Source organism: Callithrix jacchus, chromosome 4, assembly GCF_049354715.1.
Source record: "Callithrix jacchus isolate 240 chromosome 4, calJac240_pri, whole genome shotgun sequence".
NCBI lineage: Eukaryota > Metazoa > Chordata > Mammalia > Primates > Cebidae > Callithrix > Callithrix jacchus.
The window spans coordinates 14,877,221-14,895,024 of record NC_133505.1 but is presented as its reverse complement, the minus strand read 5'-3'; the positions used below and the strand labels follow the sequence as shown (position 1 = coordinate 14,895,024).

Below are 17,804 nucleotides of genomic sequence, written 5' to 3'. Positions count from 1 at the left end.
TGAACACCCCTCTCTAGTTTCTATCCCAGAGACTTGGCACTTGTTTTCCCCTCTAACTAGAATTCTCTTTCTTTGTACAGCCTCACTTCCCTGGGCCTCTGCTCAGATGTCACCTCCCCAAGGAGGACATCCCTGGCCACCCTACTCACCACTACCACCCTGAACTCCCAACTCCTTCACCCTGTTTAATTATTTTTTTTTATGGAGTTGTGTACTCTGTCTTGTCGATATATTTCTTGTCTATCTACCCCTGAGAGCATAAGCTCTTTGAGGGCAGGAACTTTGTCATGTTCATGACTGTACGGCACAGCGAGAATAGTGCCTGGCCTATGGTGGGTACCCAGAAGTATTTGTTGGAGAAGGGAGTTCCATTTATTCAGTGCCTCCTGGGTACTAGGGGTTGTGTGTGCACTGGCTCATTTATGCCAGCCACAACCCCTGAGTGGGGGCCATTGTCATTCTTTTACACATGAAGAAATGGGAACTCAGAGAGCCTATGTAATGCTTCCAGGATGACACAGTTGGGAAATGGTGGCACTGGAATCTAACTTTTGGGCCTTCTGAGGTCCCCTGGCAGATGAATGAATCTCATGTGTTAGGGATGACATGGTTTGACTCTTACCTGGTGGTAAGCCAGGTGGGAGGTGACTGGATAGTGAATGAGTTCTCATGAGAGCTGATGCTTTTAAAGTGTGGCACTTCCTCATTCTTGCTCACACTCTCTCCCTCCCCCTTGTGAAGAAAGTATTTGCTTCTCCTTTGCCTTCTGCTGCGACTGTAAGTTTCCTGAGGCCTCCACAGCTGTGTGGAGCTGTGAGTCAATTAAACCTCCTTTCTTTGTAAATTACCCAGTCTCAGATAGTATCTTTATAGCCGTGTGAGAAGACTCATACAGGACAAATGAGTCCTCCAAGCACATTTCTAATGATGATACTAACAAGAACCAGTACTTACCAAGTGCCTATACTGTGCCAAGGACTGTTTTATTTTCTTCTTAACCTTCTTCGTAATCCTTTGAATCTTTATTTTGTAAGAAGAGAAAACAGGAAGCATAGAAAAGTTTAGGAACTTTCCCAAGGTCATTTGGCGGTAAGTAATGGAGGCAGGATTTGAACCCAGGTGGCTGGACTCCAGAGCCTTCCCACACAAGCAGACAGACTCTGTCCTCGGTCTGTGCATCTAAACCATTCCCCATCCCTGATCCCTCTATCATTCTTACCACAAGGGCTGTGCCTCTCTGTCTTGTTCTTTTTATACCTGAAACATCCAGAAGAGTGTCTGGTGCTGAGTGGAAAATTACTTATGTTGAATAAATGAAAGAAGGAGTGAAAGTTTCGAGAGAGAATTTTTATATCATCTAATTAAAATTTCCCCTTTGAGCCAGTAAGTCGTTAACAAATGTTACCACCACAAATGTCTAATGTGAAAAAGAGTTGGCCTGTAAGTTTCTGACTGTATAGAAGCATGAAACGGATGCTTATATTTATACAAGGGAAAATTTGTTGCATCTAGAACTCTGTAATATTCTTCCTAATACATTTTAGAATCTGGAAAGGATAGAGCATTATTGAGGGCCAGTGGAGCAGATGCAGGGCTGAAACACACTGAGGAAAGTGCTCTGTATATTCATGTGTAACACACGTGTAAATGTTGGTGTGTGTACACAAGTGTCAATGTCCAGGTACACTGTACATAAGTGTGTGTATTATTCAGGGTCTAGTCAGGAAACAGCATCCATGCTAGTTACTTTAACAGGGAGAATTTACTATAGGCAATTTATTAAACAGCTGTTGAAAGGAGAAGCAAAAGTGTTAATGAATGAAAACAGAGATATTCACTGAAGGAAGCCACTGGAACATCTAGGACTGGAAGAATGAAGGGAAGAGTTTGGGTTTATTGGAAACTAAAAGCTTCGATGGAGGCTTCACATGAATGATAGATCTCCAGGGAGAGGACCCTGTCTAATTGCTGCTGGCATCCCAGAGCTTGGAGGAGGGGCCCCTGGAGCTGTGACTTAGAGAAGGCACTGCTACACATGTGCCTCCCAGGACAGTGGCGTGTACCAGGCTCCAGGACAGTGAAAAGCAGCTGAAAATCAGAGACACCTGTCACTGAAACCTACATGCAGGTGCCAGGATTGAGGGCTGTTCTTTGGGTGCTGCTGACAGGAACAGCAGTGAGTCCCTTGTTCTGCTACCACCTTCTAGTCCTCTTCCTGGGCCTGCTACTGGTTGCTTGAGAGGGAAACAGGGAGGCAGCTGGCAAAGGAAAGAAGGAGTTTGCCAAGTTCTGGCCCCAGGATCACTAAACAGATTGAGGAAGGAGAATTTAGAACTGAGAGACAACGTTTAGTAACAGACAGGCAAAGGTCCTTTTCCCATGCTGATTATCCTCACATAGGCTTTACAGCAGAGAGAACATTTATTTAGACCTAAATCATGCACCAAGCTGTTCGTCACCCATCTCACTGGAAGCTTCCATGTCATATAATAGCTTTTCCTACTCCAGTCCTCACAAAGGTGTGGCTATCTCTTCCCTATTTTCAACAACATAACAACTCTTAAATAACAGCAAAATAGCTAACATTTATTGTTTATTTACTGTGTGCTAGGTACATAATATTTATACACATTATCTCATATAATCCTCATTATAACCCTATCAGATAGGTATTATATTTATCTCCAGCTTACAGATGAGAAACTATAAGTTGGAGAAACACTTTAAAATTAAGCTATGGATCCAATTTTACAAGTTTACATGTGGCCAAGGCCCAGGACACATGTTCTTATCTTTTCCACGTTACTGCCTCCAGCCAGCTACTGAATAGCTCTGACCTCAGCTGACTTGGGCGCTGGAGTAGAGTTGTGGCTAGAATAAGTGCTTGAGAACCAGATAAAGCTGGTTTTAAGACTGAGCTACTGTTCTTGCTTGCTAAATGGCATTGGAGAAATTGGTTAAACTTACTAAGCCCCCACTCCCTTATCATGAACAAGGGAATAAAGACTGTGTCTGCCATAGAGATTATTTTTAAGAATTAAATGAGATAATTCTTATAAACCACCTAGTGTAATTCATTACACATAACAAACACTAATAACAGGTGGTTACTTATAATGGATAATTATCCATTATTTTGCAATGTAAAATGAGAAATTCTTTGTACTTCAGTTGTATTACCTGAGAAAGGTGGTAGTTTGTGGCCCACCTCTAAGGAGACCTCTTGACAATTTTTGGAGGGGATCATTCACCAGCTCCAGTCTAACAGGCTCCCCTGGGTGTAAAGGAGCTGGAGGCAGAAGCCACCTCCAAGGGAAAGAGAGAAGCAGTGTGGTGACAGCAGGTGGAGGGTGGCATCCATGGCAGGTCAGGTCTGCAAGATGCAGAGTGGCAAGAACTAGGGGGGACACAGCAGATGGCTATACTATGCTTTCTCACGGGGAAGAAGCTTCACAGAACTCCCCTCCACCATTCTGCAGTGGTAGGCTGAATGCTGAAGTCCGAATTCATAGAATCCTTGATGTGTTACCTTAGCTGGTGAAAGGGACTTTGAAGATATGATTAAGTCAAAGATCTTGAGATAAGGTGGTGATTCTGGATTATGTGGGTGGATTCAATGTCGTTACAGGCTATGCATAAGATGAGGCAGGAGACTGGAGGAAGAGAAGAGAATGTGATGATGGAATCATAAATTGGAGTGACGAGGTCACAGGCAAGGCCAGTAACACAGGGAGCCTCTAGAAGAGGCAAAGGAATGGGTATTCCCCTGGAATCCTCAGAAGGAATTAGCCCTGTCAATTATTATTATTATTATTTTTGAGACAGAGTCTTGCTCTGTCACCAGGCTGGAGTTCCGTGGTAACTATCTCAACTTGCTGCAACATCCACCTCCTGGGTTCAAGTGATTCTCCTGCCTCGGCCTCCCAAGTAGCTGGGACTACAGGTGCACACCACCGTGCTGAGCTAACTTTTGTATTTTTAGTAAAAACAGGGTTTCACTATGTTGGCCAGGATGGTCTCAATCTATTGACCTCGTGATCCGCCTGCTCAACCTCCCAAAGTACTGGGATTACAGGCATAAGCCACCGCGCCTGACCAATTCTTTTTTATTTGATGGTATCTCCCTATATTTCCCAGGCTGGCCTCAAATTTCTGGGCTCAAGGGATCCTCCTACCTCAGCCTCCCATATAGCTGGCACTACAGGCATGAATCACTGCCCCTGGCTCTCAACACTTTTATTTTAGCTCCATAAGACTCATTTTGGACCTCTAAGCTCTGGAATTGTGGAAGAATAAATTAGTGTTGTTTCAAGCCGCTAAGCTAGTGGCAGTTTATTACAGTAGCCATAAGAAACTGATACACTTCCCAACTGACTTAGTAACTCTCTCTTTGCTTCTTTCTGCCTCTGTGGTTTTTTCATACCTATATTACAGCACACATCACATCCAGTTGGTGTATTTGCCTGTTTCCCCTACTAGATAGACAGTGAAGAGGAGGGGCCTAAGAGCCTCAGAGCCTATCAGAGGACTTAGTTCATAACAGGCTAAATAACTGTGGGTGAACTGAATTAATGTACAGATGGAAAAGAGTATCTCAAATTGCCTTATATCTGTGACTGTCTTAACAGAGGCCTTCTTAAACTCCCTGCCTTTGTTTGAAAGAATTAAAGATGGTTTTAAAAAAGAAAAGCATACTCTAAACTTATAGTCACGGAAGGGGTCCCTGATTCCTCTGGTGTCTATCTATCTGACTCTGGTCAATGTTAAGATCAAAGCAATAATCTTCCACTGATGAGCTAAGACAACGGAGGGCAGGAAGGAGAGAGAAAACACACAAAGCTATTTACAAGAGGAAGGTTCGGTACAAATATAATTGAAGCAAGAAGTGATCAGAATATGCAGCAACTGTTATTTTAAGGAAAATGAATTCATGAGATTCAAACTTCAGCATGATGGAGAAAAAAAGCAATGTTTTTTACATTTTCCACAAGATGTTCAGCAAGATGAATCTGTCAAGAAAAGGGGGAAAAGGTCACACAGAAGCCAGTGGAAAGTTGTGGATGGAATTCATTCTGTCACATGGCATCATCTCAATTAAAATATAACTAGGAGATTGTCAATTAGGCTCACGTCTTTTCAGAATCTTCTATACAGAACATTGACCGGGTTGTTTATTTGATAGGAGAACATCTCAAGTCTTCCCATTAGGTTTGCAGTCTGAGATAATTAATGTGTGAAATGGTCGGTTGACTGTATTTTGACAGGAGCTGTCTCAGATATGTGGGAATTGGGTGGTAAACAAAGCATTGAGTTCCCTGGGGATGTCCAGGGTTTGTATTATTTTCTTGGAAGGTGTCAGATCTGGGGTGCTGTTCATGATACACTGCAGAACAAACACTAGGAGACCAGAGTCCTGTGGGAGGACTCACCAGGATGAGGGCTTAGTAATGGATGATGGGCAGGTGAGAGGAGCATGGTACGGGGAGTGGGACCCAGAAAAATTATGTTCAGGAGGAAGTGGTGGGTAAGGTGGTGAGCTAATAAATCAGCTAATAAATTTGTGGTGAGCTAATAAATTAGGTTGGTGCAAAAGTAAGTGTGTTTTTTGACATTGCTTTTTAATGGCAAAAACTGTAATTACTTTTGCACCAACCTATTCTTGAAGGGGTTGCCAATTTCTATGGTCTGAATACTTCTGTTGTGGCTGATTTCAGTTGATGAGAAAATTCTTAAAAATGAACAACCAGCTCTTGTTAGCCAGCACGAACCAGTTTCAGCATGCCACGGGATGAGTGTATGTTTCTTTAATTGATTTTTTAATTGAGATAAAATATGTATATATGAGTTATCATCTGTATTAGTCTGTTCTTGCAGTGCTCTAAAGAAATACCTGAGACTAGGTAAGATGTAAAGAAAAGAGGTTTAATTGGCTCGCAGTTCCACAGACTGCACAGGAAGCATGGTTGGGGAAGCCTCAGGAACGAGACAATCATGGTGGAAGGCAAAGGGAAGCAGCCTCGTCTTACTTGGCTGGAGCAGGAGGAAGAGAGAAAGGAGAGAGGTGCTACACACTTTTAAACAACTAGATCTTGTGAGAACGCTATTGCTAGAGTGGCACTAGGGGATGGTGCTGCACCGTTAGAAACTGCCCCCACGATCCAATCACCTCCCACCACACCCCACCTCCAACACTGGGAATTACAATTGAGTATGAGATTTGGGTGGGAAAACAGAACTAAACCATGTCACCATCTTTACCATTTTTAAGTGTGCAATTCAATAGTAATAAATATATTTATATTTTCCCCCCTTCAGCTCTCCCCTTTCTCTTCTCCCTCCTAGCCTCTGGTAACCACCAGTCTACTCTTTTGTCTTCATGAGAGCCACATTTTTAGCTCCCAGTGTGAATGAGAATATGCAATATTTGTCTTTCTGTGCTTGGCATATTTCACTTAGTAGAATGGTCTCCAGTTCCACCTATCTTTCTGTAAATGACAGAATTTGTCTTTTTATGGCTGAATAATATTTCATTGTGTGTATATGTACCATTTATCCATTCATCTATTCATGGGCACTTAGGTTGATTCTATTGTTTTGCTGTGTTTTTTTGAGACAGAGTCTCCCTCTGTCGCCCAGGCTGAAGCGCAGTGGTGCAATTTTCACTCATTGCAACCTCTGCCTCCCGGGAAGCGATTCTCCTGCCTCAGCCTGCTGAGTTGCTGGAATTACAGTCACCACCACCATGCCCGGCTAACGTTTGTATTTTTAGTAGAGATGGGGTTTCACCAGTTGGCTAGGCTGGTTTCTAACTGACCTAAAGTGATCTGCCTGCCTTGGCCTCTCAAAGTGCTGGGATTATAGGCATGAGTCACCATGCCCACACCGATTCCATATTTTGACTGCTGTAAATAGTACTACAATAAACATGGGAAGGTAGATATCTCTTTGATATATTGGTTTCTTTTCTTTTGGACAGCTATCTCAGTAGTGGAGTTGCTGGATCAAATGGTAGTTCTAATTTTAGTTTTTTGAGGAATGTCCATACCGTTCTCCATAGTGGCTGTACTAATTTACATTCCCATCAGCAGTGTATGAGAGTTCCCCTTTCTGCACATTGTTGCCACGAGATGCTATTGCCTGTATTTTTGATACAAGCCATTTTAACTGGGATGAGATGATACTGCAAACTTGTTTTGATTTGCATTTCTCCATGATTAGTGACATTGGACAATTTTCTCATAGACCTCTTGGCCATTTGTATGTCACTGTTGAGAAATGTCTGTTCACATCTTTTGCCCATTTTTAAATTAGATTTTGTTGTTGTTTTAAGTTGTTTGAGCTCCTTACTTATTCAGTTATTAATCACTTGTCAGATGGATGGTTTTCCAACATTTTCTTCCTTTCTATGGGTTGTCCCTTCAATGTGTTGATTATTCATTTGCAGAAGAAACCTTTTAGTTTGTTAAGATCCAAGCTCTATATTTTTGCTTTGGTTGCCTGTGCTTTCGAGGTCTTATTTAAAAAAATGTATTTGCCCAGACCAATGTCCTGGAGCATTTCCCCAATGTTTTCTTCTACTGTTTCATGTCTTAGATTCAAGTCTTTAATTCATTTTGATCTGATTTTTTTTGTGTATGGTGAGAGATTTGGGGTCTGCTTTCATTTTCGTGGATATAGTTCTCTAGTTTTTCTAGCACTGTTTCTTGAAAAGGTTGTCTTTGCCCCATTGTAAGTTATTGTATCTTTGTCAAAGACGAGTTGCTTGTAAATGCATGGATTTAAATCAGAGGTCTCTATTCTGTTCTATAGGTCTGTGTGTCTGTTTTTAATGCCAGTACCATACTGTTTTGGTTACTATGTCTTTGTAGTAAATTTTGAAGTCAGGTAAGTGTGATGCCTCCAGCTTTGTTCCTTTTGCTCAGGATTGCTTTGGTTATTTGAGTTTTTTTTGTGATTCCATATACATTTTAGAATTTTTTTCTATTTCTGTGAAGAATGTCATTGGTATTCTGATGAGGATTGCATTGAATCTGTAAAGTGCTTTGGGTAGTATTAATGGCTACATCCAGACCTATACTGGGTCCTTATGTCCAGGAAAGAGAAGGGAACGGAGAGGCTTTTGAACTGGAACATCTTACTCCAAAGGGATGTTTGCAAGCTTCAAGCTTAGCATGCTTTAATTATTCTCTGCTGGAGAGACATAGGCTTAGCTCAGCGGAAGGCAGTCTCAGGTAGGGAGGGGAGGGGCAGGGCACTTTCTGCAGCACTCAGCCCCTGCCCTCTGGGCTGCCACCCCACAGAGGTTGCCAGGCCCACTCCCCAGTGGATCTGGGGTTCTGGATGGGACAGTAGGCTCACTGCAAAGTACAACCAGCTGCATTCTTTACGCTGCACTGAAATTTTACCTAAACATTTTACTTGTTCTTCTGTGATGAGATTGAATGTAAAAAATGGAGGATAAATACACTTAAATTAATTTAGTTAAAAAAAGTTTTTTTAAGATTTTGTTTTAAATTCATTAAGCAAAAAATACATACTTAAATCCCCTGTTTACATGAATGCAGACAAATGACAGAGAAATAATATTTCAATTTTATGTTAAAACTGCATATCCCTTCAGAGGAAAATTTTGCAACAAATGAAGCCATTTAGCATGGAACTAATCATCTCTTTTAAATCCTAGAGAAATGTACCAAGTGCTTACAGAGAGATACAGCTTTGAAATAGCCCTTCAGAATGCAATCATCTTAGGTATTGTCTTGAAGATTGATTAACAGAGGAGAACCCGGTGGTGGTGAGTCTGTTCTCCCTCTGGACATAACCTCCACCACTCTTTGCTCTATTCTTCTTTCTCTTAAAATTATAGGCTTTGAAATACCAGATTTTGAACAGTTTCCAAATTCATTAGCATAGAGTTCTTATAACTTTATAAAAACTTGTTATTGCTTAAAAAAAGTCGCATTCATGGTAAAATAATTGCAAAGCATACAAAATAAAAAATCCCTCCCTGCCAAAATAATAAAAAGTAAAATCTTGCATCTAGAATTAGTGTGAAAAATTGGGGTACATAACCTAATCTTGCTTTTAAAAATTTTTTTTTGAGATGGAGTTTCACTCTTGTTGCCCATTCTGGAGTGCGATGGCACGATCTCTGCTCACTGCAGCCTCTGCCTTCTGGGTTCAAGCAATTCTCCTGCCTCAGTAGCTGGGATTACAGGTGACTGCCACCATAGCCAGCTAATTTTTTTTTTTTTTTTGTATTTTTAGTAAAGACGGGATTTTAACATGTTGGTCAGGCTAATCTTGAACTCTTGACTTCAGGTGATCCTCCCACCTGGGCTTCCCAAAGTGCTGGGATTACAGGCTTGAATCACTGCACCCAGCCCCAAACGTTCTTCTATACTTAAAAAGCAAAAGAAAATGAAGATAGGAACATGCTTTGAGTTTGTTCTTGTATTAGGTTTTTCCCTAGTTAATTTTGAACATGTTTCCACATTGCTAAGTACTTTTTCAGAAACATAATTTTTCGTAATTTTTAATGAGGATACCATCAAGTCCTTAGTCCTTCCCCCATTCTTGAACATTGTGGTTGTTCAGTATTTTGCTATTATAAAAATACTATGATGAATATTCTGTTCAAAGACTTTGAGTGAATCTTGATTATTTTCTTAGGCTAAGTTTCTAGAAGCAGAATTACTGGGTCAAATACTATGAAGAGATTTCAGTCTTCTGATGTAGCAAATGTTCCTGACATCTTTGCAGCATGTGGACACAATGAAGTCTCGGTGGAATGTGTGGCTTTGTTGTGGGGCTGGGGGTGTGTGATGGCTATGCGGGCTGGTGGTATGGGGTGAAAGAATTTACTTTTCTTTATAGGTAAAGAAAGTCACAGTTATTAGAGGAACTAGGAAAATAAGTTTGAAAGGGGGCAGTGGACAGCCTGGGTGAGAGAAGCAGACTACAAAGAAACAAAGGTTGCGGGACATTCTATAGGGTGTTGTTTGTGCTGTGTGCTGAAGAGGGCTTTGTGCAGTACTGATAACGCCAAGGTTGCAGGGAGCTAACTTGAAGGTGTCAGTGATAGTCAGTGTGGGAAGATTGTAAGTTATTGGTGCAGGAGGGCTGCGTGTCTGTCCTGGACCATGAAGACAGGCGGGCTGGTAGCTTATCTGCTTCCCTTTGGTCCCACCAGCTTGACTCCTTTTGCCTAATTAGGATGCTACAGTGTTTACTAGCTTGAGTGCCCCTCTTTTTAAATTTTTATTTTTTTTGAGACAGGGTCTTGCTCTGTCACCCAGGCTGGAGAGCAGTGACATGATCTCATCTCACTGCAAGCAGGCTCTGTCTCCTGGGTTAAAGCAATTCTCATGCCTCAGCCTCCCAAGTAGCTGGGATTACAGGCATGTGCCACCACATCTGGCTATTTTTAAAATTTTGTTTTATATTTTTTTGTAGAGACGGGGTTTCATCGTGTTGGCCAGGGTGGTCTCCAACTCCTGGCCTCAAGTGATCTGCCCTCCTTGGCCTCCCAAAGTGCTGAGATTACAGGCATGAGCCACCAAGCCTGGCCAAGTGCCCCTCTTTTGACCAGAGGAGAAAGAGTAGGAGAAAGAGTGACAGAAAGAAAGAGAGAGAGAATGAGAGAGGAGCAGTGAAACAGAGCTTGGCTGCTGGGCAATGTGGAAGCTACTTAAACCCCTTTTCTAGCTCCCCTTTCCTCTCTAGCATGCCAGGGAGCTCCCAGAGATGCCCCACATTATGTGGTGGTCCCTCAGGACACCCGGGTACCCTTCCTGCCGATGTGTACCTGAGCTGCTGCAGAACTGCTCCTCGCTGCCCTGGCCGCTGGTGCCAGCTCTCTCCTCTCCATTCTGCACCTTCAGAGGTTCCTATGACTCTGATTCTTGGTCTGTGAGGTGTGATGCATGCCCGTTATACTAATGCATCTCTGGTTTCAAGTGCAGTGTTTGCTCTCTAGAACATCCCAGGTGGCTGGAGCTAGGCAGGTCCAAGCACTAGCCAGTGGATCTGGCGCCATGGTGCCTCCTTCAGACCTGGTTGCCTGAGGAGGAGTCATACCTGCTTCTTCTTCCCCGAGGAAGAGTCCCTCCAGGGATACCATATTTCCTCCTGGAACTTAATATGAGGTAACCCTATCTAAGTTTACTAGACACATCTGAACTTCACATGGATACATGGTTCTGGATAGTTCCAAGACAGCTTCTAGCTCTCCAGCAAATAAGTGAATTTAAATAGGTAACAGAGGAGAAGGGTGTTGCCCGGACTATTCAAATCTCTGATCCAGCCAGCAGAGATCTCTATGATAGGCGTGACCGAACTGTCCTTCAGAAAGGTTGTGTCTATTTACCTTTCCAACAGAAAGTGTACACTTTGCTAAGCCACCAATGATATTAGATGGCATCTTTTTTAATAAAGGATTTTGTCCATTTAGAGGCCAAGAAGAGGGTCTGGTTATTTTTGCTGGCATTTGCTTACCTATTAGTAAATTTGGAGGCTTTTGCAAATGTTTACCATTTTTCTTCATTTGAGAAGGATCTGTTTTTTTTGCTTAATTTTTAAAAATCTTGAAATAGGCATCTTTTTCTCATTAACTTTTATGTTTTAAGGATGTTAATTAACCATCTGTTCATCAGGTGGGATACTTTTAGTTGCAACTAACAGAAAAGTCAAGGGATTTGTAGTGTCATAAATAAAAAGACCCAAGTAGGCAAGCTCTGGAATTGGTTAATTCAGGGGCCTTCTGGTGTCATTGGATGCCCGGTGCCTTTCCACTCTGCCATCCCTGACATATGGTCATACTCTCAGTCTCATGCCTTCATGTTTTGGAGATGGTGGCTCATAACTCCAGAAATCACTGCTCATCGCAGCAGCATTCACAGGCAGAAAGAGGCCATTCTCTTCCATGAGTTTCTTCACGTTTGAGGGAAACTTATCCCAGAAGCCCTCAAGCCAACTTCCCTTCAGAGCTCATTGGTCAGAACTGTATCTCACACCCATGGCAACACCAGTCACAGGCAAAGGCTGCTCGTGACTGGGGTGACTGGCTTAGATCAGTCTCCATGTGACCCTGAGTCTCATGGAGAAGTGTAGATACCTCAACAAAATAGATGCTCTCTTAGCAAAAAAAGTGGAGAATGACCTTTAACTGGCTACCAATAGTACCTGCTATACTATGACTTTCATATATGAAATTCTAGTTTTAAAACAAAATACAGGAGCCAGACACAGTGGCTTGTGCCTGTGGTCCCAGCTACTTGAGAGACTGAGGCAAGAGAATGGCCTGGGCCCCGGAGGTTGACGCTGCAGTGAGCCGTGATTGTACCGCTGCACTCCAACCTGGGCGACAGAGCAAGAGCTTGTCTCTAAAATAAAACAAACAAAAACAAAAATAGTAGCACATCTCAGATCTTTCTCTGAGCAGAGGCCTTGTGTGTTAGGGAAGTCTCTTGACTGCTAATACACAATCCTTAGCAGAGATGCTCGTGCGTCACTGGAGGTCAGAAGGTTTATTCCCCAGCTGCGTTAGAGTGCTCCCTCTGCATAGCAGAGGAGTTGAAAATCAATGAGTCTGAAAACATTTTCTTCTAAGAATTGCTTAGAATTTCTCAAAGATTCTGCATGTTTTCTGAGGAGAGCATGATACATACATCCAGTGCTCATCAAGACCAATTCAGACATCCATAATATTCCACTCCTAACTTGGTGGGTGTGTCAATTTCCCATTGCTACTAAAGCAAATTACATAACCACCATGGCATCAAACAGCACACGTTTATCATCTTACCATTTGGAAGGGTAGAAATGCATTTAACACGGCCCTCAGGGAGCTGACATCAAGTTATCCACCAGGCAGTGTTCCCTCTGGAGACTCAAGGGGAGAATCTGTTTCCTTTCCATTTCCAGCTGCTAGAGGCTGTCCATATTCCTCAGATTATGGCCCCTTCCTCTGCCAACCATGTTGCTTATTACATGATATCACTCTGACCTTCTCTTCTGCTTCCCTCCTGCACTTATTTTTTAAGAGATGAGGTCTTGCTGTGTTGCCCAAGCTGGAGTGCAGTGGTGCAATCATGGCTCACTGTAGTCTCGAACTCCTGGACTCAAGTAATTCTCCCATCTCAGCCTCCTGAGTATCTGGGACTGCAGTTCCATGCCACCATGCTCGGCTCCCTCTTACACTTCAAAAGACTTTTGTGATGACCTAGGGCCCACCCAGATAATAAGGACAGCCCCACCTCAAGGTCATCTGATTAGCAATCTGAGTTTCATCTGCATCTTTACTTTTCCTTTAACATGTAACCTAACTTAACATAATCATAGATTCTGTGCATGAGAACGCAGAAATCTTTGTGCAGATATTTTTCTATCTACCATATCCCATAGGAAAATAGTTCCCTTTTCCTTCTCTGTAATCTTTATTTCATGTCACCACAGTAGAGTATTTAGGATACTTCCAGCCTCAAAATACACTGCTTTGGTTTTCTAGAGTCCATTTCATTATTTCCCTTTGGGCCCATAAGGGTTCTGCCTCTGGCTTTTTGCTGAGGATACAACATTTGGCATTAGATCAAACAGCACAAGTATCTCTTTTTCCAAGCTTGCTAAGCTTCTCTGCTTGTTAGCATGGATGTTTCCATCTGGTTGCCCATAATAGACTCATCATTCCACTATACTTCTATTTAGGGTTGTACTATATGTATTCGTTCCTCTTTAGTATGGTTCCCTTGTCAGAGTAAGTCCATCTTGGAGCAGAGAGCTGCTTGCCCCGCTTTGACGTCTTTCTCATGAGTCCATGGAAGCCACACACTAGGATACATTTAGCTCAGCTCTTGACCCTGACAGGTCATGCAAGCTGTCCTTTATACTCCAAATTGCCTTAGGTCATTTCAATAGGTAAGAAATGATTTTTTTTAACCTTTTCCCCCTTTTCTTTTTGATCCCATTTGTTATACAACGTGCTTTCTTATTCTTCCATGATCAGAACTAATCACAATAGGAAAACAGAAGACTCGCCCCAGAAACACCAAGGCAGCTGAGAGCTCATAAGGAAATTGAAAACAGAATGAAATTGTGCATAGCCTGCCTTCCACACACAGACTTCGCATTTGGTAGATCATTGGTGATTCAGTAAATGAACTTAAACATGTAAGTTATTTCTCTGGGTTTGATTGGTTCCATAGTAGTATTTAGGTCTCAGTAACCTCAAAATGCCCAAATAGAAAGTTCAATGAACTCTGACCTCAAAAGTCAGTGTAAAAGTTCCAGATCTTGGCCGGGCATGGTGGCTCATGCCTGTAATCTCAGTACTTTGGGAGGCTGACGCTGGTAGATCTCCTGAGGTCAGGAGTTCGAGACCAGCCCAGCCAATATGGCAAAACCCCATCTCTACTAAAAATACAAAAATTTGCCAGGCATAGTGGTGGGTACCTGTAATCCTAGATACTTGGGAGTCTGAGGCAGGAGAATTACTTGAACCTGGGAGGTGGAGGTTGCAGTGAGCCAAGATTGTGCCACTGTACTCCTGCCTGGGTGACAGAGTAAGACTCTGTCTAAAAAAAAAAAAAATTCTGGATCTTTAAGTGATCTGTATTTAGCCAGATGTGGGTTTTTTGAGATTGAAAGTGTTGCCGGAAACCCTTATAACCCTTTGGCCATGTGTGAAACATTAAAGAGAATACAATTTTTAAATCATGCCGATTTAATTTTCTTTACAAAGCTGTCTGGAATCCTTGCAGCATAATCTGTTTGGGGTGTCTAGAACCCAGGGATGCCACTGAATAACCAGTTCCTGACTTCTGAGGATGCTCTGCATAGATGCTATGCGATGTGTTTAGTGAAACATAGCTAAACAACTTTCTTAGTCAGTCTCGGCTGCTGTAACAAAGTGCTATATACTGAGCGGATTATAAATGACAGAAACTTACCTCTCACACTTCTGGAGGCTGAAAGTCTGAGACTGGGGAACCATGTGGTCAAGTCTGGTAAGAGCTCTCTTCTGTGTTCCCTTCTCATATCCTCACGTGGTGGAGAGCAGAGACGGGAAGAAAACTCTCTCTTGACTTATGTAAGAACACTAATCCCATTCACGAGGGCTTTTTCCTATGGCCTCATCTAGTCCTAATTACCTCCCAAAGACCTACCTCCTAATACCATCCCATTATGGGATATGGTTTCAAGACATGAATTTTGAGGGCACACAGACACTCAGTCTGTAACAGGATCTATATAGTTTTTTTTTTCTTGAAAAGAGTCTTGCTCTGTCACCAGGCTGGAGTACAGTGGCACGATCTTGGCTCACTGCAACCTCTGCCTTCTGGGTTCAAGTGATTCTCCTGCCTCAGCCTCCTGAGTAGCTGGGGTTACAGGCACCAGACACCATGCCCAGCTAATTTTTACGTTTTTAGTAGAGACAGGATCTCACTGTGTTGGCCAGGAAGGATTTTTTTTTTAGGCATTTCTGCTTCCTAAACAACTCCTGGTTTTTACAAAACCCCAGGCCTCTAGGTCTTCTTTCCAGTTAAACACTAAAGACAGCACCTGAAGTTCCCTCCAAAACAGACGAAAATTTTGAATAAGGGCTTGAAAAGAAACGACTAGAAAAAACAGTGGTGGCGTTCCTTTGTTTTCTTCCCTTGTCGTGCGCAGGCATGAAGCTACAGCTCGCACTATCAACACTGTTAGCAGGCATCACGTCCTTATGGTTTACACGCCACTCTTCCCATCGTGTCACTTCTTAGAGCTCTGTAATCACACAGTCGTGTGCATCCATTCCCCACAGTCAACAGGATCATCTGAGAAAAACACAGCTAAATAAATTTCTGTAATGAGGAAGGACCACAATCACAGGTGGGTCTGTTCCAGTCTCTGCCAGGGTTCTGGTCTGCCTCACTCTCCCTATACTGTGTGCTTATTCACTGCAATGCTAATAAGACTTGCTTCTAACTGGGGGAGGCTCTCAACTTGCATTTCAAATGCAGCCTATACTCCTAGGAACCCCTGGGTTCACGTTATGTCCGGAAATCAGCATTGACAATTTGGAGGAGGCTCTCCTCTTCATCAGAGGCTTATTGGAGGCTTGTCTGTCATCTTGATTCCTTCCGATTTTCAAGCATTTAAAATGTGGGCAGTGCTTCTCTAGCTGATGTATCATTTGGTGGACGTCTGTGAAGGCTCAGTACTTTGCTGTTGTTTCCTTTTCTTTCCTGTTTTGTTTTTTTTGTTTGTTTGTTTGTTTGTTTTGTTTTGTTTTTGAGATAGCCTCCCTCTGTTAGCCAGGCTGGAGTGCGATGGCCTGATCTCAGCTCACAGCAACCTCCGCCTCCCGGGTTCAAGTGATTCTCTTGCCTTCCAAGTAGCTGGGACTATAGGTGCCTGTCATCATGCCAGGCTAATTTTTGTATTTTTAGTAAAGATGGGGTTTCACTATGTTGGCCAGGCTGGTCTCGAACTCCTGACCTTGTGATCCACCCACCGTAGCCTCCCAAAGTGCCAGGATTATAGGCATCAGCCACCGCACCTGGCCAGGAAGTGGCTTTTCTAAGCTGATAGTAAACCTCAATGTGGACACCTGAAGCTCCAAACCATCTGACCGTATGTGAACACAATTTCCTGCTTTCTTCCCATTCACTGTGGGACTGATGATCAGGTTTGCGTATTCCTCTCCCAGGGACTACAGATCTGACCTATTGGGTGGATGTCAGAGATCCACATGATTTAAAGCAGGAAACCATGCCTGATCTTTTCAAGGTCTTAGGTTCAGCAGGTGGGTGACTTCCACTCTATCTTTACAAGTGACAATTTCCCAAAAGGAATAAACTCACCACATACTGTCTCTCATTTTATTGCCCTGTTGACTTTCTTATGGCATTCTGTCAGTGTCCACAGCAATCTTCATAACAGGACCAACACTGACACTTGAGATACTATAGTCCAATAAGTTGAAGGTCTCCAACTCACAACTCCTTGTATCAAGTCCAAGGATACCATGTGCTGCAAGAGATAATAATGAATCAAAAATTGAGACTCATTAAGCTTAAACAATAAGAGATTTGTTATCGAAGAAATCAGAAGGTCTGGAAGAAGGGGCGTGCTGATGATGGTCAGCTATGTGGGTCTATGATATCTAGGACCTATGTTCTTTCCACCTTTCTGACCTGCCAACATCAGTTGTCACTTAGCTCCCTACAGGTTTCAAAATAGCTACAGTAGTTCCAGGCATCCCATCCTCATATCAGCCAATCCAGAGGCAGAACTAGAGACTCTCTCATCCCTGAGTAAAACCAAAGAAATCGTTCTGGCCAGCAGAAGGTCATATGTCATTTCCTAGGTCCATCACTAGCAAGGAAATATAATTTCTATGATTGGTTTAAACTAATTAAAATTTACCTCCATGGGGATAAGAGGGTTCTAGCCTTTCCAGAGGTCTTGTAGAGGAATGTGGATTCTTGAGAACTCAGAGGTTCTGATGGCAAGGAAGAAAGGGCATTTGGATATACTGTCATCCTAAAAGCATTTTTAAACTAAAAAGTCAAGCATCATCACATTATGACACTTGTCCTCTCTCCTTACTCAGTTACATTCAAAAACCTCTGTCAGGAAACTAAGACAATTTTGGCCAAGTTTGGTGGCTCACACCTGTAATCCTAGCAGTTTAGGAGGCCGAGGCAGGTAGATCACTTGAGCTCAAGAGTTCAAGATCAACCTGGGAAACATGGCGGAACCCCACCTCTACAAAAAATACAAAAATGAACTGGGTATGGGAAGACACACTGTAGTCCCACGTA

The 17,804-nt window shown here is 42.7% G+C and overlaps 1 long non-coding RNA gene across 1 annotated transcript in view; it reads right to left on the bottom strand.

The window, feature by feature from the left end:
• LOC128931700 (uncharacterized) overlaps positions 1-17,804 on the bottom strand; it is a 186,427-nt gene that overhangs the window by 143,119 nt on the left and 25,504 nt on the right. The window contains exon 3 of the long non-coding RNA XR_013533710.1: positions 16,842-17,010. This is a non-coding gene — a long non-coding RNA (uncharacterized LOC128931700). The remainder of the gene's footprint in view (positions 1-16,841; positions 17,011-17,804) is intronic.